Below are 18,974 nucleotides of genomic sequence, written 5' to 3'. Positions count from 1 at the left end.
ATTCTCATACCCATACTCACACACTTTAATAAGTGCGCAACCACAGCCCGTAGGGATATCCGCACAGGTACACTAGTAAAGACTTATACAGAGGGGCGGGTCTCTGGCAGAGAGAAGAAAGCACGCATATGAAACATGCTTCATGTACGTAGATGTGTGATATTTATTTGACACGCCAAGTATAAAATAACAAATAAAAACTTTGGCATAACAGACAAGGACGACGATGACGACGACTACGGCCCATTAGCACGATTGTTGAGCTTCAAGACTTCATTTGTTTGGGTGCCACTACGAACATTACGAAGGCGCACAAAACTAAAACCAAAAAACCTCCACCTAACCTTTGCACGAACCTTGTACACAGTTTGTTCAACTGCACTTAGAATTTGGATAATAAAATATATGTTTTTATATATAAATAAGAATTATCTATTACCAAGCAACGTAAAAAATATATATTACAATTGTAGTTTAAATAGAAGCAAGTAAGAAAGCTACAGTCGAGTGTACTCGACTGTGAGATATTTTCTCCCTGTTTTCAATAAAAGCAAAATTAATTAATATATACTGAACATTTTTTATTTACTTATTTTTATCACAGCACTGCACAGTGGTTGGGCTTGTATGGAGCCGCGGCCATAAATATAATATTTCCCGTAGAGATATCGCTATGAAATTTTCCCCAAAAATCTAAAAAATATTTTGTATATATGGTAAAAAATTGTCTAGATCGGAATACTATATCCTATAGCTCCCATACAACCTTATATGCCGATAGTGCGCCAAAATACTTCCGGTGGAGTTACAATGCTAAAATTTGATTATTAGCATCCAAGATATGTATAAGAGTATTTTAATTATCTTTCTGCTTGCTTCTACCAAACTAATTTCTCTTCGAGTTTTTCTGCATTCGTGCCCTCTTCTGTGCACCAAAGATCAAAGATGTACATGCGTAAAAGCTCGTAGTTATAAGAAGCGCCAATAAAAATGATAATATAAAAATAATCGAAAAAAAGAATATGTAAAATTGTCCACAAACATAAAAAAACATCACAAAGGCAAAGAAGGAGCAGCAGATTGCGTCGCAAATTTGACCTTGAAAACAGTAAGATAGCTTGAGTTTATTAATGAGTATATACACATCTGCCAAAATCTGCAGCTGAACTTAACATTTTTATTACCTGAAAACATTGGCAAATGCACTGATATCACTCATAAAGGGGGAATCAGGGGGCAACATATCTAAAAATCTACTTAAACAGAGAAAATGACGATCACAATTCACTGAAAATTAGTATTAATTAAAATTTAACAATAACAAATAATAAATAATTCAAATTAATTTCAGTAAAAGAAATTGTTAAAGTAAATATCTTCAACTTTAATACCCTTTTTAAATAATTCAATTTGGTAAATTTTTGCGAACGTCCGACCACTTTGAACTTCACTTTTGTTTTGACGAAAAGCTCACTAAAGGCAGCTGCAGCACCAAAATTGAAGACGTGTTCACACTTTGCATTCTATTTTTAGAATGTCCCGTTAGATTTCCGGAAAAAACTAGCTTGCAATGACAAAATGTGGACAATTTTGAGTCAAATTCTTTACATTTTGACTAATTATTTTTAAGTCGATTTTTCGATTTATGGCCTACGGGCGCAACCACTGTGCACTGGCCAAAAGGCAAATACTAGAAAATTCTTTCATTTACTATAAATTAAAGTAAATTCTCGATCGCTCCCTCCCTTGCTCTCTTTTTCAAGATTTTTGCTTTAAGAATTTAGTAGGTTTCTTCAGAAGCAAACGTATACATACTAAAAACAAGTAAGAAAACTCTAGCCGCGTGTGCTTGACTGTGACTACATATTTTCAATAGAAGCAAAATATGCGAGATTATTCTTACAGTATATAAAATTATTATACCAAAAAATACTAAAATAAACCGATGGTATTTTGGTACATTTAAAATATACCATATAACAATAAAAATACCAAAATTTCAATCAAATATCTAAAATAAAATTGATCTGCGAGCGACAATAACAAATGCTGAAGAAAAATTACATCTCCATCTCTTTATGTGATTCATACGGTCAGACAGACATTGCAAAATTGTCTGGGTTGTTGACGCTTGTCAAGAATGTATAAACTTTATGGGATCGAAGATGAATAAGAAAGGTACAGTCGACTGAGTTCGACGCAAGCTATTAATTTTCAATAAAAACATATGTTTCAAATATATCAAGAATATACCAAAAAAGTATTTCTTAAATAAGTTCTAAAATCTTTATCTGATCGCAACCAATTTTCAGTAGTAATTATTGTATTTACCAAAAATCACAAGTGCTGACGAAAAAATTATGTCTCTAAATATGATAGTCTCTAAGATTCATACGGATGGACACACAGACAGACGGACAGTTCTAATCGTCTCGGCTGTATTGATTTTAGGATTGCGGAATCACACAGCCAAGGGTGGCAATATTTCAATATACGTAACATATATACAAGGTGCGTTCCAAAGTAAGCAGGACTTTTAACAAAAGACAGAACAAATAGTTTTTCGGCAAAATCAATTTATATTATTCAAAATAGTCTCCCTCTGCTTTAATACTGCTTTTGCACGGTCCAAAAGCAAGTCGAACGAGTGTTTTAGCTCGTTGCCCGGTATGGCCTCCAGTATGCCGGTGCAAGCCTTTGAATGGCCTCGACGTCTGCATAACGCTTTCCTTTCATCGGCAAATGCATTTTTCCGAAAAGGTAGAAGTCGCACGGTGCAATATCAGGTGAATACGGGGAGTGGTTGATGGTTAAAATGTGATTTTTGGTCAAATAGTCGGTCCTTCGAATGTTTAATTCTGAGCAATTTTTGGACGACAGTCAATTTGTGCGGAACAAACCGTGCACACACCCAAATGTTCGGTCAAAATGCGATAAATCGATGTTTTGAAGATGTTCAATTCTATTTCCATTAATTTCAATGATGATTTCCGCTGATTTTTATGAATTCACGCAGAGTTTCGATGGAATTTTCTGTGATCACGGATTTTGGTTGGCCCACATGTTCATCGTCATTTATGTCCTCACGATCACTTTGAAAACGTTGAAACCACTCGTGCACTCTGCTACGGATAGGCAACCATCGCCATAAACTTTTTCATCCATTAAAACGTTTCGGTAAAAGTTTTAAAACAAAATTTAATGTTGGCTTTTTGTTCGAAGCTCATTTTCGCACCGATGACAAAAACATACTGACACTTAAAACGCAATAACTTCACTTCCAATAGATGAAATATCATGAAATTTTTACTGGAAGTCGATAAAGGATAGCAGATTCTAACGCACCAGTTGACATAAATATGGCGCCACCAGAGGGCGCTAGATTCAAAAGTCCTGTTTACTTTGGAACGCACCTTGTATATATATATATTTTTATTTAAATTTCTTTTTCCGAAATCGTTTGTGAGTTGTTAATTAATTTAGTAAAAATATATATTGAAATACCAATATTAGTGAAGTTTATGGAGACCTTGTTACTAATACTATACTTTTACTTTTATTGTGATTGCCGAAAAAGTTTATTTGGTAATACTCGTATATATATGAAATATGTTTCGATTTAGTTACGGAGAGAAAATATAATATTTGTCTTACACGTGTTTCATTCAACCAGAGGGGAGTGCAGCAGTGAGTAAAATGTTAACAATAAACGCTAATCGAAAATGTAACAAGTTTTTGATATTAAATCGTATTTAATTGTAGTTTTAGCCATTTGGAAATTGTTTGATCAAATAACCCACATGCAGTTAAAACTAAATTGCGAAAAATAAATATGTGTATATAGTTCACATATGTACATAAGTATAAATCACAGTCAAAGCTGTGTACCAAGCTGGCTAGTATATTATATCTATTATTTTATATTCCAGTGCATTTAAAACTAGCATGGTGGTATATTACATGCCACTATTGCACAAAGCACTTTTTTTTTGCTGATGCTTTCCGTTTATTGAGAGTTGAGAGTGCTGCGAAAAGGTCAACATAAGATAAGAAGACCAACTGGAAGTTTTTATTGCGCGTATAATACCAGCTATTTTCTCGCTCACTCGTTCTCTCATGCTGTTTAAATTATATGGTGGGTCTGCAGCTTTATATTTTTAATTTTTTATGTCAGTGACGCAGTGTCAACGAGTTACAAAACAAACAGTTGAAGTCGCAACGCAACCATCACCAAGTCCAGTATCCAAGTCATGCCTACCTGCCTGCCCGTCATTTCGCCACCAACATAAATATTTTGAGACTGAATGTCCATTGAGGGGCTGCGACCCAACGCAGCCTAAGCAGAAACCCTGTGCACGGCAGAAAAATTGTGAAAAACGTAACGTACATTTGGGAGCAGTTGCCGCTTTCCAGAGCTCCGGCGAAAATTTGCGAGTTTGTGTGATAATAACATATGTAAGTTGCTTGTATAAAAATGTATCTGAGTGTATAAGTAGCAAAGAGGTTTTAAATTTAGCCCATAAGCTGCCGGTTCCATGGCGGGAGCCAGTGGAAATGAACGCAACACAGAGCACTCAGGCAGACATGACTTCTTTTGGTCAAATTTAAAGCTAACGCTCAACCAAAGCTCAAAACTTGACATAGTGTATGCCAAAGTTTCTGTATATGCGGGTTCATCATATTATGTAGGTGAGTAAATGAGTTTCAGTTAGCATCTCTGCGAAGCTTTAATAATCAGAAATTCGCTTTAGAATGTAAAATTAAATAAACGTTCTTAATCAAACGTTATCTTCGGAAATTTCGAAAAGAAAATTTCTTAGATGCAACATGTGCTGATCACCTTTATTTCCTTTTATTTTTATCAGCTCTATTTGAACTATTTATAATTGGGAGATATTTTTGAGCTAACAGGAAACAGGTGATAGATATAATCTTTCGGCTTATCTACCACAGTTTTTTTAAGTTTCGTCACTACCCTTTTGGCACAAGCTGAATAAAAATCGAAACTTTGGTATACACAATAAAGAAAATTTGTTTGCAATCAAAAGAAAAACTTGTAACTTGTTCAAGGAAAAATGTTATATGGCATTCACTCAATATATTGCTATTTTCGTACTTTTCGTTTTATTGAAAATGGGTAGCAAGAAACAAGTAACGGACGAGCAGACTCTACCTTATCTTTACTCAACTCAATGCACATATTAATGCGTCAAAAAGATTGAATATATAGTATGTGAATGCATTTGCTCTTTTAGTCAATTAACATTAAAGCAAAGGTCCAATGTACTCGATTCTAAAATATGTAATATAAACAAAAATGCTAAAATATACCGAAGGCTATATTTAGTATATATATATACTACGAGTATTGCATTAAAAAAAACCATAGAGTGCAAATGATGGTAAAAGAATGCAATTAATTATTTAAGCAATTATTTCTTAAATAACTATTTTATCTGATCACATCTTCGCTCGCTATTCGATTTTCCTTCTGTTTGTTACATTTACATTTCTGCCGGCAACCTGTGGGTAGCTGGTATAAACATTTGTTGAGCAAGTGGCACAAGAAATAGAAAGCTATTTCTCAACTTGAATTTTGTTTGTATTGCTTAGGTTTCATATACGAAATAAGATTCAGGCAATGTCAAGCATTTATACACACATATGTTACATAACACAAACACGGAATGGTTTACAACAAACCCAAAAGCACAAATGCACATGCGCGCTCCAAGTTTTCTGTCCAAGTTATATGTATGTCAAAATCAAAGGTCCCTTTGTGTTATGTACATATAACAATTGAAATTATGTGTTTAAGGGTTTTAACTGAGCCTAATAAAATACAAATAAAATAAAGAATAAAAAAAATGGCACAACACACAAAAGCAAATCGGAAATGTTTCAACCCACAGTGGTCCGGACGTCGTTTTTATACCCGCTATCCATAGGATAGAAGGGTTTTATAACTTTGTGCCAGCAGGAAATGTATGTACCGACCTTATAAAGAATATATATTCTTGATCACCATCAACAGCCGAGACGATCTACCCATGTCCGTATATCCGTATGAAATAGCATTTGTTATGTTTGCATGCAGATCAAGTTTGTTTCAAATTTTTGGACACACCCACTTCCGCCCCCACAAATCAACAAAAGTCGAGCTGCGAATTTTGGTGTTTACAATAATAACAATAGTAGTTATGATTCCTTAAAATTTGGTTGCGATCAGATAAAAGTTGTGGAAGTTATTAAAGAAATACTTTTGTACGGGCAAACCGCGTACTTACTAGGGGTCTTAGTTGCTTTGGCTGACAATCTGGTATATTGTCCCGTCTATGGTATATTTTGAATGCGTTATTATATCGATATACCGCATATACCATTTGGTATATTTTTATTATCTTAGCAGTATATTTGGTATATTTTGAGAATAATACCGCAAAATATATTGCTTTTATTCAAAATGGGTACGGGTATCTCACAGTCGAGTACACTCGACTGTAGCTTTCTTACTTATTTCATGTTGGCACAAAGCTGTAATACCATTCTACTCTATGGGCAGCGGGAATAAAAATAGTCAAGGGGAGGGGCCATTTAAAACAACTCTGGCAAACCCAAAGGCTTGACAGCAACGGTAAAAGCGAACACAATAAAACAATGATTTTTGCATGTGTGTGTTAGAATGAATCTACGGTATACACACAATAACGTATATGTTACGCTAGTAATTGAGATTAACCATTTTAAAAAAGCAGCCGCTTGATATTTTACAAGTCCGTACGACACTTACACATATGGACGAATAGTCAAAAGCATACAACAAACTCATCACGTCAATTTAAAATCTCATGTATTGTGATAACGCCCCACACCCCACAATTATACCATTCTGTGGGGACCGTTAATCCTAAAATATACAGTCGTGGTCATCAGCTGGGTCATGGCAGAACTTGCATGTAATTCGTTTAAATAATTGTAAACCTTGCGTCTTTATTAATAACAAAACTTGAATAATTTAATTGCTACTACCCTCATGCAATTGGTGCTGATGTTAATGCTGTTATTATTGCTGACGTTGTCGCCAGCGTTGTTTCAATTGCTGCATTTCCATTTCATTTACAAAAGCTACTGTGGACGCGACGAGAAGTTCGTGCTGTAATTATAGGCGAATTGAATAATTCAATACGCACATAGGGCATCGCAACTCTTGGCAATAACAACTCTAAAGCATTGTATCAGATACGAAAAAAGAGAAATGAAATATACCGAAGCATATATTTGGCATATTTATATAGAATATTTCAAATATACTATAGTACAAAATATACCAGATTGTCAGCCAAAGTAACTAATCGGGTGGATCGCAGTAGGAGTATTTAGCCTTACAAAAGTATTTCATAAATAACTTTTAAAATTTTTTCCGATCGCAACCAAATTCTTAAGAATCATAAATACTGTAGTTTTTGTTGTATGTTTTAAAAGTACGCACGATTTGCGGGGCGAAAGCGGAATTATCGTTAAATTGTACCATATTAATATACCTACCTGAAATTACTCAAATATACTTTAAAATTATTTTAAAGAATACAAAATACTGTCTACTGTGCAGCTGTTTTTTGCAATATTAAATTATTTCATCAAGCATTTTTTGAAATTTTTATCTGATCGCTATCTTTTCGATTTGACTACACGAAACTTGGCGTGACAAAATTCTAAAACAAACTTGATCTGCGTGTAACAATGACAAGAGCTGTCTTTTAAAGTCCCTGAGAAAATAAAAATAAAATCAAAAATCAAATTAAAGTAATTACACAATCGTTAAAAAAAAAAAAACGACAGACTTTGGTTATCATTAAAAAATATTTTGCATTCTTGCTCAAATTTCGGTTTGGGGCCAATGAATTATTCATTTGGTTGTATCGTGTACAAAACAGTTTTTGAAAAATTATGCGAAATATAAAATTCATCAAATCGTGTCTACCTGTATAATTACACCCCTTAAGCACAAACAAATTTTATTTGGAAAATTGACATTTTTAATATATATTAATTTGTTCATTTATGACGTACAAGTGACACCATAAAAAAATATGGCAACGTGTTTAGCATAAAACATATGTACAAGTATATGAACTCTTAGAATTGTCTTTGAAGTTAGCATATACATATGTGTGAATTGGCAAAATTACAAACGCGTAATTGCTTAGGTTTTGAAGAAGCGCACATTTGCTTGGTCATCATCTGTTTGGCGTTCTCAACATAAGTTTTGCAGTGTCATTTGCTTGATAAGTATTCCCTGCATACATACATACATGACTGATGACGCCTCACGTGCGACAGGACGCAACCTGCCACGCCCATCCATCCCAACCCCAGCCCCAACTTGGTAGTTTGCCCTGATGTTAGTGAGAATGTGTGCGTGTGTATTTTGTACATATGTATGTACATACCTATACATATATAGTATATATGTATGTGTAGGTGTGGCTGTGTTGCAGTAGTTGTTTGGTGGCGTTTGGCTGTTGCTCATAAACAATTCATGTGTTTTATAAACAGTTCAATTTAATTTTAGTGCCGCGGGTGCGAAATTGCTCCTCAATTATTAAGGCAAAGAATTATTAGAACGGGGACTAAATCAAGCGGTTGAAGGCCTCTCGAGCAAAGGGTTGGCTATAAACATGCCCGGTCAACATGCCAAATTCGCGTATCTGTTGCAACTGCAGGTGCGGAACAAAGTAAAATGTTTGGATCGAGCTTAATTCAGTTTCGGGGTTTTACCGTTTTGGTACATAATTGCGGAACAACTCAAAGATAAATTACGCAAACCCAAAACTTTGACCTAAGCGCCGTTTCCGTGAGTAAGATTAATGATGCGGCAATTGCCAACCAAATAAACGGCAACTATCCCAGCAATAATAACAACAACAGCAGCGCCATGTTGAACAACTTTATGGGATTTGAATCAAGGGATGGTTATAGCCATGAGAGAGTTGAGTGGGTTGAGTAGTTAAAAGGCAACAGCAAAATCATTTTAGCGGCAGGTCGGTGAAGGGAGCACCACATGTGGCGTGGACACGCGTCTAGGTGAGAATGGGCGAAAATTTATAGATGAGTACTTTGTGCATACATACACACCACAAACCCACACTCAACTCGCTCAGATAAAGATACATAGACACATATTGCATATTATACATATTTATGTATTCCTCTAGTGAGTCTTTCAATACATGATACATTTATTGCTTTAACATAAACTTGAGCAATAAATTTTATTTTTATTGTTCAGACTTCGACAGCATGACTGACTGTTCAACGACATACATAGACGGATGGAGAGCGATAGAACGAAGGGATCAAGCACATAAACATAAGTTGACTCTATTTGATAAAGTGTTGGCTGAAGGGTGCCAAAGGCTTAGTTATGACCCAAAAGGATCACGAAAGGCGTTTCCTAAAATGGAAACCGATAAAAGACACTTTAATGAACTGAGCGCGGTCATGATTTAAGCCACCATAAGAGGCATCGAAATTCTAAATATCAAATCTCTATTTGATGGATTTAAATATATACATATATTTTTTAATTTATTAAATAGAAAAGAAATGACAAATAAAGAGTCCAATTAATTTAAATCGTTCTGAAGGAGTAAATATAACTTATATGCATTAGAAATTTAATATTTTTTCCGAGCAACTTTTTTTATGAATCCGCTTTCGTTTCCAGGAGTAAAATAAAACTTTAGGCTTAGTTAAAATTACCAAAATGTTACGAATTTTTGGCATGATTTGACCTAATCACGTGACACATTAAGCAGGGAACAAAAACAAAATATTATTTTAATATCTTAATGCGTTTAATTTACGAGTAAATGCCATGCAGAGCGTTTGAATTTGTGTGTCAATGTGAATGTGTATGAGTAAGTGTATAATTATTGTGTGGAACCTCGCGAGTATGGAAATATTAAATATTCGGTCAAGTATATAATCAAATTGAAAATTGGAGCATCAGCCAAAGTGAAAATGTTTCTTTATTATGCTAGGATTAACTTGAAATCCTTAGCATTGAGGTGTTTCTTGTCTTCGCCCACAATCTATGTTAAACACTTGAAACCTAATAGAAAAGTTTATTTTTAGGTTATATATACGCATATTTTGTTTTATATGTAAATATGTTGCTAAGAGCAGTTTATATACAATCCTTAACCACGGAAATTCCGTAGTTAATCTTGGTTAACAATATATGTCAATGACTTCCAAAGGGGATGAGGACAGCTGCGTAATACAGCGTTGATGTGGTCGTGGTTGTTATAATCGGAATTTATTTATTAAACTTGCAAGATGTCTCAGCTATACCCTGAGCTCAATTGTCAACTTTCAGTTACAAGTAGCAAGTAATTAAATTTTAAGTGGATATTAAACATATTAAATTATTAAATAAATTATGATATTTTATATTTTCTCTAATGTTATGAAATTTTTGGTTAACATATTTCTATCCTACGAAATTTTCATAATTCAACCCACCTTTGCTAAAAAACAAACCGATGCTCGAAAAGTTTTGAATTCTTTCATATTTTTGTAAGGGTAAGGGTATTCCTGTTAATTATAGGATAGAAAACTATTATAAGGAAAAGGTAATGTATCAGGCAATTTCCAATCCCATATTCTATATATACAAAGCTGTTCCATTAAACATCAACTCACAGCCCAAACTGTAAATGTTGCAAAGCTGAAATTTTTATTAACATGCCGTCAATTAAATCAGTTTCTCGGATATATTGGATTGCTCTCCATTTCAAAATCGACGCTTTCACAGTTTTAATAGGTATTGATCCAATAATTTCTTACAATCAACTCATATTACTTTCACAATAAGAAATTCGTAAATTAAATTCAATTCATAATTAATTAATAAATAATTATGCAAATCTGTTCGTCAATGTCCTACTATGTATAGGTTATACAAGATAATCAGTGTTGTTCGCGTGCACAGAAAAAAATGTCTAAAATCATGGTTTTTTTTTCCTAGTACCTAGAATGTTGGTCTGAAGAGTACGTCAAGAAAATGAAAATCCTAAGGTTAGAAAACACATCTTTATCTGAAGATCATTTAACAGAAGACCCAAATTCGTTTTATTATGAATAAAAACTCTTATAGTTTTAAGACCAAAAATCTAATTAGAAGATAAAATAAATATTATTTTATACAATATTATTCTTACCACTTTTTTATTCTATTACCGTTGTACGATTTTTAATTAGCGCATTCTGTAATTGAGAATGATCGCGACAGCTCCAAGTACTGAGCTATTCACACCCAAATTTAGATGAAAACTTTATAGGAATTTTGATAGATTACGAGTACAAAGTTTTGTAGCTTAAATATAGAATTTTTGGTCTTTTTTTTAAAATTTGGTTTTTTGAGGACTAATGTTTTTAGTTTGAAGAATATGTTCTTATGGTCTTATTACAACAAACAATTTTTAAGACGAAATAATGCTTTTCATTTTAGAACTTGGTTTTTTGGTAGGGTAGAAAGAAATGTGCCCGCAGGAAATGTTACAGGCTGAAGAAGTCATCTACTACCACGATAAAGTATAGATATTCTTGATCAGCCTCAACAGCCGAGATAATGTATATCTCAGAAACTATAAGAGATAGAGATGTACATCTTATTCGACAGCAATTTTTATTTTTGCAGGCAGATCATATCTATTTTACACTACAGAATTGATGATTCCTGCAAATTTGGTTGTGATCAGATAAAAATTGCACAATTTAAGAAATCATTTTGTACGACAAAAAACGTCTTCTTCTATCGGATCTTAGTTGCTTTGTCTGACAATCATATTTTCAATTCAGTGCAACATCGATATTTTAATTTGGTATATTTTTAGAATTTTGTTTTATTGACACTGGGAAACGGGTATCCCACAGTCGAGCACACTCAACTGTATGTATCATCAAAAAATCAAAAACCTTAATTCAACTATGTGACATCATGAAACGCAATAGGAATGACAATCATGACTAACTTATTGAGTTACCCTTGCTATTCTATTCTGTATAGCTTATTTTGGAGATACGGAGTGAGTAATCAATGAATAAAATAGAAATGAAAATATTAAAATAGTAAGAGAGAGAGAGAGAGAGAGAGAAAGACAGACAATGCCATTAGAATAACACAGTTCCTGACCTTTCAAACAACAATAATTAGCAGAAATAAGTCATTTAACATAGTCAGGAACAATGATTTCTTGTGCTTAAAACTGATGCCGAAACTGTCCTTTGTATACCAAAAACCTGCAATAAACCAAACATTGCTACAACTGGAACTATACTTGAAGTATATAAAGTGTTAGTGTATAGTAATAATTTTTAAATTGAATTCGTGAGGCAAGTTAATAAGTGGGACCACATGTGAACGAAACTTCTTATCGATTTTGATTACAAAATGCCAACGACTAAGGCAGAAGCTACTGTAGAAAAAAAATGATTGTTACTGATATCCTTATAAAATGAAAATGTGAAATATGCAGAATTTGATTATTATTTGCCTGAATTAGGATGAGTTTCCTTCCGGATTTTTCCCAAACTTTAGAGCAATATAAGGAATTGAAGGCTACCGGAACTTGGTATATTTCGAAAACTGAGAAGCTAACTCGTGTTCTTACAAGTGTAAGGTGTGACGGGAATAAACTAACCAACTTATAAGGAAAAATATTAAATTTGTATGTTATAGCAACACATCCGACTGCATTTAGTAATATATAGTTTACTATTTTTCTATATATTAATTAGATTTCTTAAAAACAAATACCGAGTATTTCACAGTCGAGCACACTCGTATGTCGCTTTTTGCTCATACTATCGGCATAAGAACATACATAAATATGTTTGTATGTGTACTATTTTCAGTCTCGAAAAATGCACACACTTTTTTCTGCTTCATAACGTCGCGTCTTCCTGTTGTCAGTTTCTCTTTTCGTTTCGTTTAACATTTGTCACTTTTATAGCCGCATGTGTGTGTTAATGTGAACATGCATATGTACTCATGTTATATAGGTCGGTCTGCATATTTGTTCGAAATGCCTCGCAACTGTCCAGCTCAATTTTGACACTTCTTTTTTTGTTTTTTATTTCTATGTTGCCTGGATTGCCAGCTCTTAGATACCGTCTTCTGTTATTACAGTTGTTATTGTTTCTGTTTTTCTTGTTATTCTCGCTGGCATTTTATAAACATCTGCTGCCAGCTCCCGTGCACATCAGTCAGCCTCTTTACAACTTGATTTATGGTTCAGTTAATATGGCGTCATTTCGTTCGACATCTGTCTTTATCTCTGTTATATTGTGTCTCCTGTCACGTGGGATCTGACAAATGTCATGTTCAAATTTTTCGACTTTTAAAAGTGGAAAACGTTATTGAAGAGATATTATAGATTTTTATAGAATATAATGATTTAATGCGATAATTAATATACAAATTCAAATGATGATGTCGGAAGAAATAATTCAAATCACAGAAAAATGTGTCAATCCCTCACAGAACTAAATGTACAGAGCATTCGGGTTGTTGCCGTTCACCGTAGCTACTCAAATGGCTAAGAAATAAGTTCGCTAATACAAACTCGATTGAATTATATTTTTATATTATATTATATTATATTTTCAGCATTGAATTGGAATAACATTATCGCACAGCATCATTGAACACCAGACCCAACATTAACTCCAACGAAAATCTGAATACGTTTATCGAGCCAGTCATAAGAACGCCAATGGAACTTATTGGCAATGTATGAAGTACGCTCTTAACCTTTTCGCCTGATTGGATTAATCAACTTTATTATGTTCTTCTATTTAGGTTTAATGTTTTTGCCGTGTTTTAATTAAGAAATGGGCATATCTTGCTCGTCTACTCGAACATCAAACAAAGGGCATATTTTCTTTGACTTTGGAATTTATGTGACTACTTTGCAAAGCATTTGACAAATAAGAAGTTTAACTATAGGCGCAACACATCACCGTTATGTTGATCCTAAGTGGACATTGATAAGAAGTTATAGGGTGCATATAGTATTCAACGTGATAATAATAATAATAAGTTACTAATACCCAAGGCTCACCGAAATGATTATGCAAAAATGTATCTACACACGTATGTGAAACGTCTTTGTGAGTTTGTAGTTTTATATAAAAAACAATGTTTTGAGTTTCTTATTTTTAATCATTCGATAAAAAATTAGAAATGATAATATAATGATAATATGCTGATAGCTCCGATGAAGACGATTGAGATGATTAGAAAGATGACCTGCTTGTTATTGTTCAAATTACGCAAGAAGTCATTGCTCAAGTGCCGAGATAGACAGGTGACAAAGCGCACAGATGCCGCACATCTACAGCGAATCATGGATTTCAAAGTACCCACAAGAAACACACTCACGAGCACATACACTTTTCTACATATTGTATTATTTTCAATAAGCAAGCGACATATTGATAACAAAAGCTTTGAAATATATCCATTCCCTCTCCACCAAACCAACGGAATATGGTATCAGGCAGCGCTATGTGAAGAAAATATTGAATATTCGTCAGTGCACACACACACAAATTCAGCTACACACATACAGACACAAAGAAACAAGGAGCTCGTAACATAAAACATTTTGAAATTGTGAAAAAATTGTATGGATCTGACATTGTATTGCATTTTGTATTCTTCTCGTGTGGGTTGGTTGCTGGGGGCTTGATTGCTTCGTTGCTTGGTTGGGTGCTTGCTTTGTTGGAGTAGAAGCGTCATTGAACATATGCTGATTTGTCTGATAATACCGTGGGACTAGACTACAGACTATCTATTATATAAAAATGGAGACGGCAAGTGACCTGATGTTGTCTTGATATGAATATGAAAACTGTCCTGCAATGCAATGTTACCGCAAAAATCCATTTAAAACCTGCATACCTACAACATTTTTGTTCTACATGCAAATGAGCGTATATATTATGGTTCTTCTTTTATTTGTTTTTTTTCTTCTTTCATTGATGTCACATACCACTAGCGAAACCTCACTGCAAGCACCTACAACTAACCCCTATCACCATCTCCTCAACACTCCCTATTTCTTATTCTATCCTAGCTTCTTTTGCAGTCTCCAAATACTCATTTTCTATAAGACTTAAATTTGCATTTGACACATGTTGTACAACGACAGCGCCAACAGAAACGTTGATGAGAACGTCAAAAACAAAAAACAACAATGATAACCCTTTGCGAATACAAAGAAAGGTGGAAAAAATGGAACAAGCATTCAATAGGTCGAAGAATACCTGTGTATACCATAGAGCATAAAAAACAGTCGGATGCGTCCGCCTCACCACAACCATTGCATAAAATAAAAATAAGTAAGAAAGCTAGCATCGAGTGTGCTCGACTGTGAGATACCAGACATCCATTCACACTAAAAGCAAAACAAATATAGCAAATTAAAATACTGAAAAATGGTTTATAAATAACGATGGTTATATTCGTATTTGGTATATCTATTATATAAAATACAAAATATGTCATATTATCAACCAAAACAGTAGCACAGTTTTTTGCCATATACAATAAATTCTTTAATTTTTATCTGATGGCAACCAAAATTTCAGGAATCATAAAGACTGTAGTTATAAAAAATCTTGCCTTTCTTCAAAATTAAGCTTGCTAATCACTTTGCCAGGGCGAAAGTGGGTGTGACCAAATTATAAAACAATCTTGAAGTGCACGCAAAAATAAAGAGTGATGTCGAATAAAAAATACAGCTAGTCTCTGAGATCTAGGTATTCATGCGCACCGACATGCCTATATCGTCTCGGTTGTTGATATATACTTTATGCAGTAGGAGATGACTCCTACTGCCTGCAGAAACAAAGTTATAATACCTTTCTACTCTATAGTTATCGGGTGTGAAAGCTTTATATGTATTAGTTTTATGGATACATAAAACCGATGGACTAGACTGTTCGCTGTTTAAAATGTTGACAGGTACATTATTTGGTAACCACGATGTTATGTGATTTATCTAGTCCAACACGAAGGAAGCCTTGGTCGCTGGCATTCTATAAGCCAGTATAGACATGGACGTACAGACATAAGCAAAGTTAACCAATTAATTAACATACAACAAACCAAGGGAATCGTTGTTACGTGCTACTTTGGACTTCGTACGTAAATCTTTAATAAATATACACTACCACTCTGGTAGAAAAGTTTCTGCCTGAAGAGGAAAAAACGTTAGCTTCCTATAAAATATAAGTAACTGATCCTAATTACGATTGTGTAACAAATTTATAAATATTTTATTTTTTTATTCCAAAATAAAGACTACTGCAGAAACAAACATATGCATGTACATGTATATACAAAAATTTCATCAAAATTTAACAAAGTACATACATATATGAAAATATGTTACACCGCTGGTAAAGCTGCGGAATTGCTGATTGCTACAAATTGAATCAATACTGAAAGAGAGTGTTAGATAATATATTCCCTTCAATATGTTTCAATTTAAATACGAGGCAAAAAATGTCTTATGCCCTGTTTTGCTGCTTCCACACTGTGGAATTCACTGCAAAAAATGGGTACAGTACGCACTTTGTAATAAAAAAATATACCGAAAATAGTGATCGATATTTTTATATTTCTCACGCATGTGAAAAAACTGAGCTTTTATGAGATTTTACATGGGCTAAAAGTGACTTTTCAAATACATTTAAAAAGAAACAAGTAAGAAAGCTACTGTCGAGTGGGCTTAACTGTACCCGCTACCCATTTTGAATAAAACCAAAATATTTCGGTAATATTCTCAAAATATACCAAAATAATATACATACCATAAAAATATCAAAAAAACATGTTAAATTTATCTAATCGTGACCAAATCAGAAATCACAATTACTATAGTTATTATTGTATGTGGGCAATTCTCGAAAAATGGTAAACCACGACCGAAAAAAAAAATCTTCACATTCATCGTATTTTTTTGTATAATAAATTGTAAAATTTGGAAATATCCAAATTTTCATAATACAATGGATCCGTACCATATCTCCGTTGTTTTTATAAAAAAAATTTGCCTGCAAACTGAAAAAATTTAATTTTTTCACTTTTAGCTCCTTTTGTCTGTATTTTTATGTTTTATTATTTCACAAAGAAAACATATGATATGTTTGCTCTTTTTCTACCAAATCTCTTAATAGCAATCCAATAATAAGATAAAAAATGCAAAGTGAGCGAAAAAATGTTCAATTAACTGTTTATTTTTATTTTGCTTCTTAAGTATGTTCAAATGTACGTTCGCGACCGAAAACATCATTTTATTGTAATTGCTTCGCATTAAGTGCAAGCAGGTGAATGAAACTTCGCGTGTTAAGTTATTTTGGTATACATATTTTAAATATAAAAAATCGTTGGGGTTACTCTAACCAATCTTTTTTTATTGATTGTCAAAGTAGCGTACGTTCGCGACCTTACCTATAAGCATACATGTACATATGTCGATTTTTACTAGCGTCGCATGGATTTAAAAAAAAAAAAAATTTTTTTTTTTTGTTTTTGTTTTTGAAAACTATGTCGTTTGCAGTTACTTATTACTTGTTAGTTATTACTTATTATTTATTACATATTTTTCTTGCTATTAATAAATTTCAGTATATATTTCATATTTAATAAGAATTTATTTTTTTTGCTTTTAAATGTTATTAGACACATTAAATTGAGTTAAATCCCTTTGTTTTTATGAAATATGAAGTTATTAATAAAAAAAAGTTGTGGTAAAAATAAAAATTTAATAAATAAAACAACATGGACCGTACGTTCGCGACCGGAACTTAATTAAATTAAAAATAGATAAATGGAGATATTTTCTTGGGAGTAGACTTAATAGAAAGCTACATGACTCTATTTTAAAAGTAAAGTTATTTCTTTAAAATATTCCGTCTCAATTCGCAGAAAATGAAAATTAAAAATCGATAAGCCCCATAATTTACACTAACCAAAGAGCTAAACAAATGCTATCGAAGAGTAAAAAAAAAGTTTCAGGAAACGTTTGTTTTCGATTTTATTTTTTTAATTTATATCGTACGAACGTACGTTCGCGACTTTGAGAAATGCCCATATACCAAAATTCATGACTCTAGCTTTAAAATTACGCTTGTTATTCGATTTTTGCGAATTGGGGGGAGCAAGTGGGCGTGGCAAAAATTTCAAACAAACTTGATCTGCGTGCAAACATATCAAAAATACAAAAAAAAAAATCATGTATTCTCGATCGGGATTTGAAGGATAGTCGATATTTTATATACCAAAACAAATGCTGTCGAAAAAAAAGTATAGCTCTGTCTCTTATAGTCTCTGAGAATTAGGTGTTCATACGGACAGACAGACAGGCAGACGGACATGGCTTTATCGTCTCTGCTGTTGACGCTGATCAGGAATATATATACTTTATAGGGTCGGAAATGCCTCCTGCCGGCAGAAAATTGCAATACCCTTCTACTCTATAGGTAGAAACAGGGCATTACACATGTTCTTGTAGGCATCGAAAAACCGAGATTGACATACAGCCAACGACGTGGAGAAGTGCTCCTACAAAAAAATGCCAATGTGCGACGCTTCGATAGATACCATTCTCATACCTTATTATACAAGATCAACATCCCAATCACCTCCACTAACCAATCTTCAACTTGGCTTGCAACTGTCATCCTCGAATTTAAAGTCTAGCAAACAATTTTCGTCGCGAACGAGAGGGCATACCCAAGGGCCGTCAAATATGTTAAATGATAAACTATTTTGCATTTTTATTTTTACTTTTACTTCTGTCTTCGCGTTTGTATGTACATATGTATACGCAATATGTTGGTAAAATCAAATTTTTTAAAAGTTGAAATAACAAAGTGATTGCCATGACCCAACGCTT

General features: G+C 33.4%; 1 protein-coding gene and 1 long non-coding RNA gene across 6 annotated transcripts in view; one reads left to right on the top strand and one right to left on the bottom strand.

Moving 5' to 3' along the window:
* The window catches only part of LOC133844647 (uncharacterized), a 28,918-nt gene extending 14,693 nt beyond the window's left edge, over window positions 1–14,225 (top strand). Inside the window, exons 1-3 of one of the 3 annotated variants that reach the window (XR_009894624.1) lie at window positions 13,380–13,557; window positions 13,676–13,799; window positions 13,868–14,224. This is a non-coding gene — a long non-coding RNA (uncharacterized LOC133844647). Of the gene's footprint in view, window positions 1–13,379; window positions 13,558–13,675; window positions 13,807–13,867 lie in introns of those variants that run through there. The other 2 variants (XR_009894623.1, XR_009894625.1) reach the window with 2 other exon arrangements.
* LOC133844628 (chaoptin) overlaps window positions 1–18,974 on the bottom strand; it is a 47,518-nt gene that overhangs the window by 22,856 nt on the left and 5,688 nt on the right. The window lies entirely within an intron of this gene.

This window comes from Drosophila sulfurigaster, chromosome 2L, assembly GCF_023558435.1.
Source record: "Drosophila sulfurigaster albostrigata strain 15112-1811.04 chromosome 2L, ASM2355843v2, whole genome shotgun sequence".
Classification (NCBI taxonomy): domain Eukaryota; kingdom Metazoa; phylum Arthropoda; class Insecta; order Diptera; family Drosophilidae; genus Drosophila; species Drosophila sulfurigaster.
The sequence above is the reverse complement of the archived record's forward strand: the minus strand, read 5'-3'. Positions and strand labels throughout refer to the sequence as shown.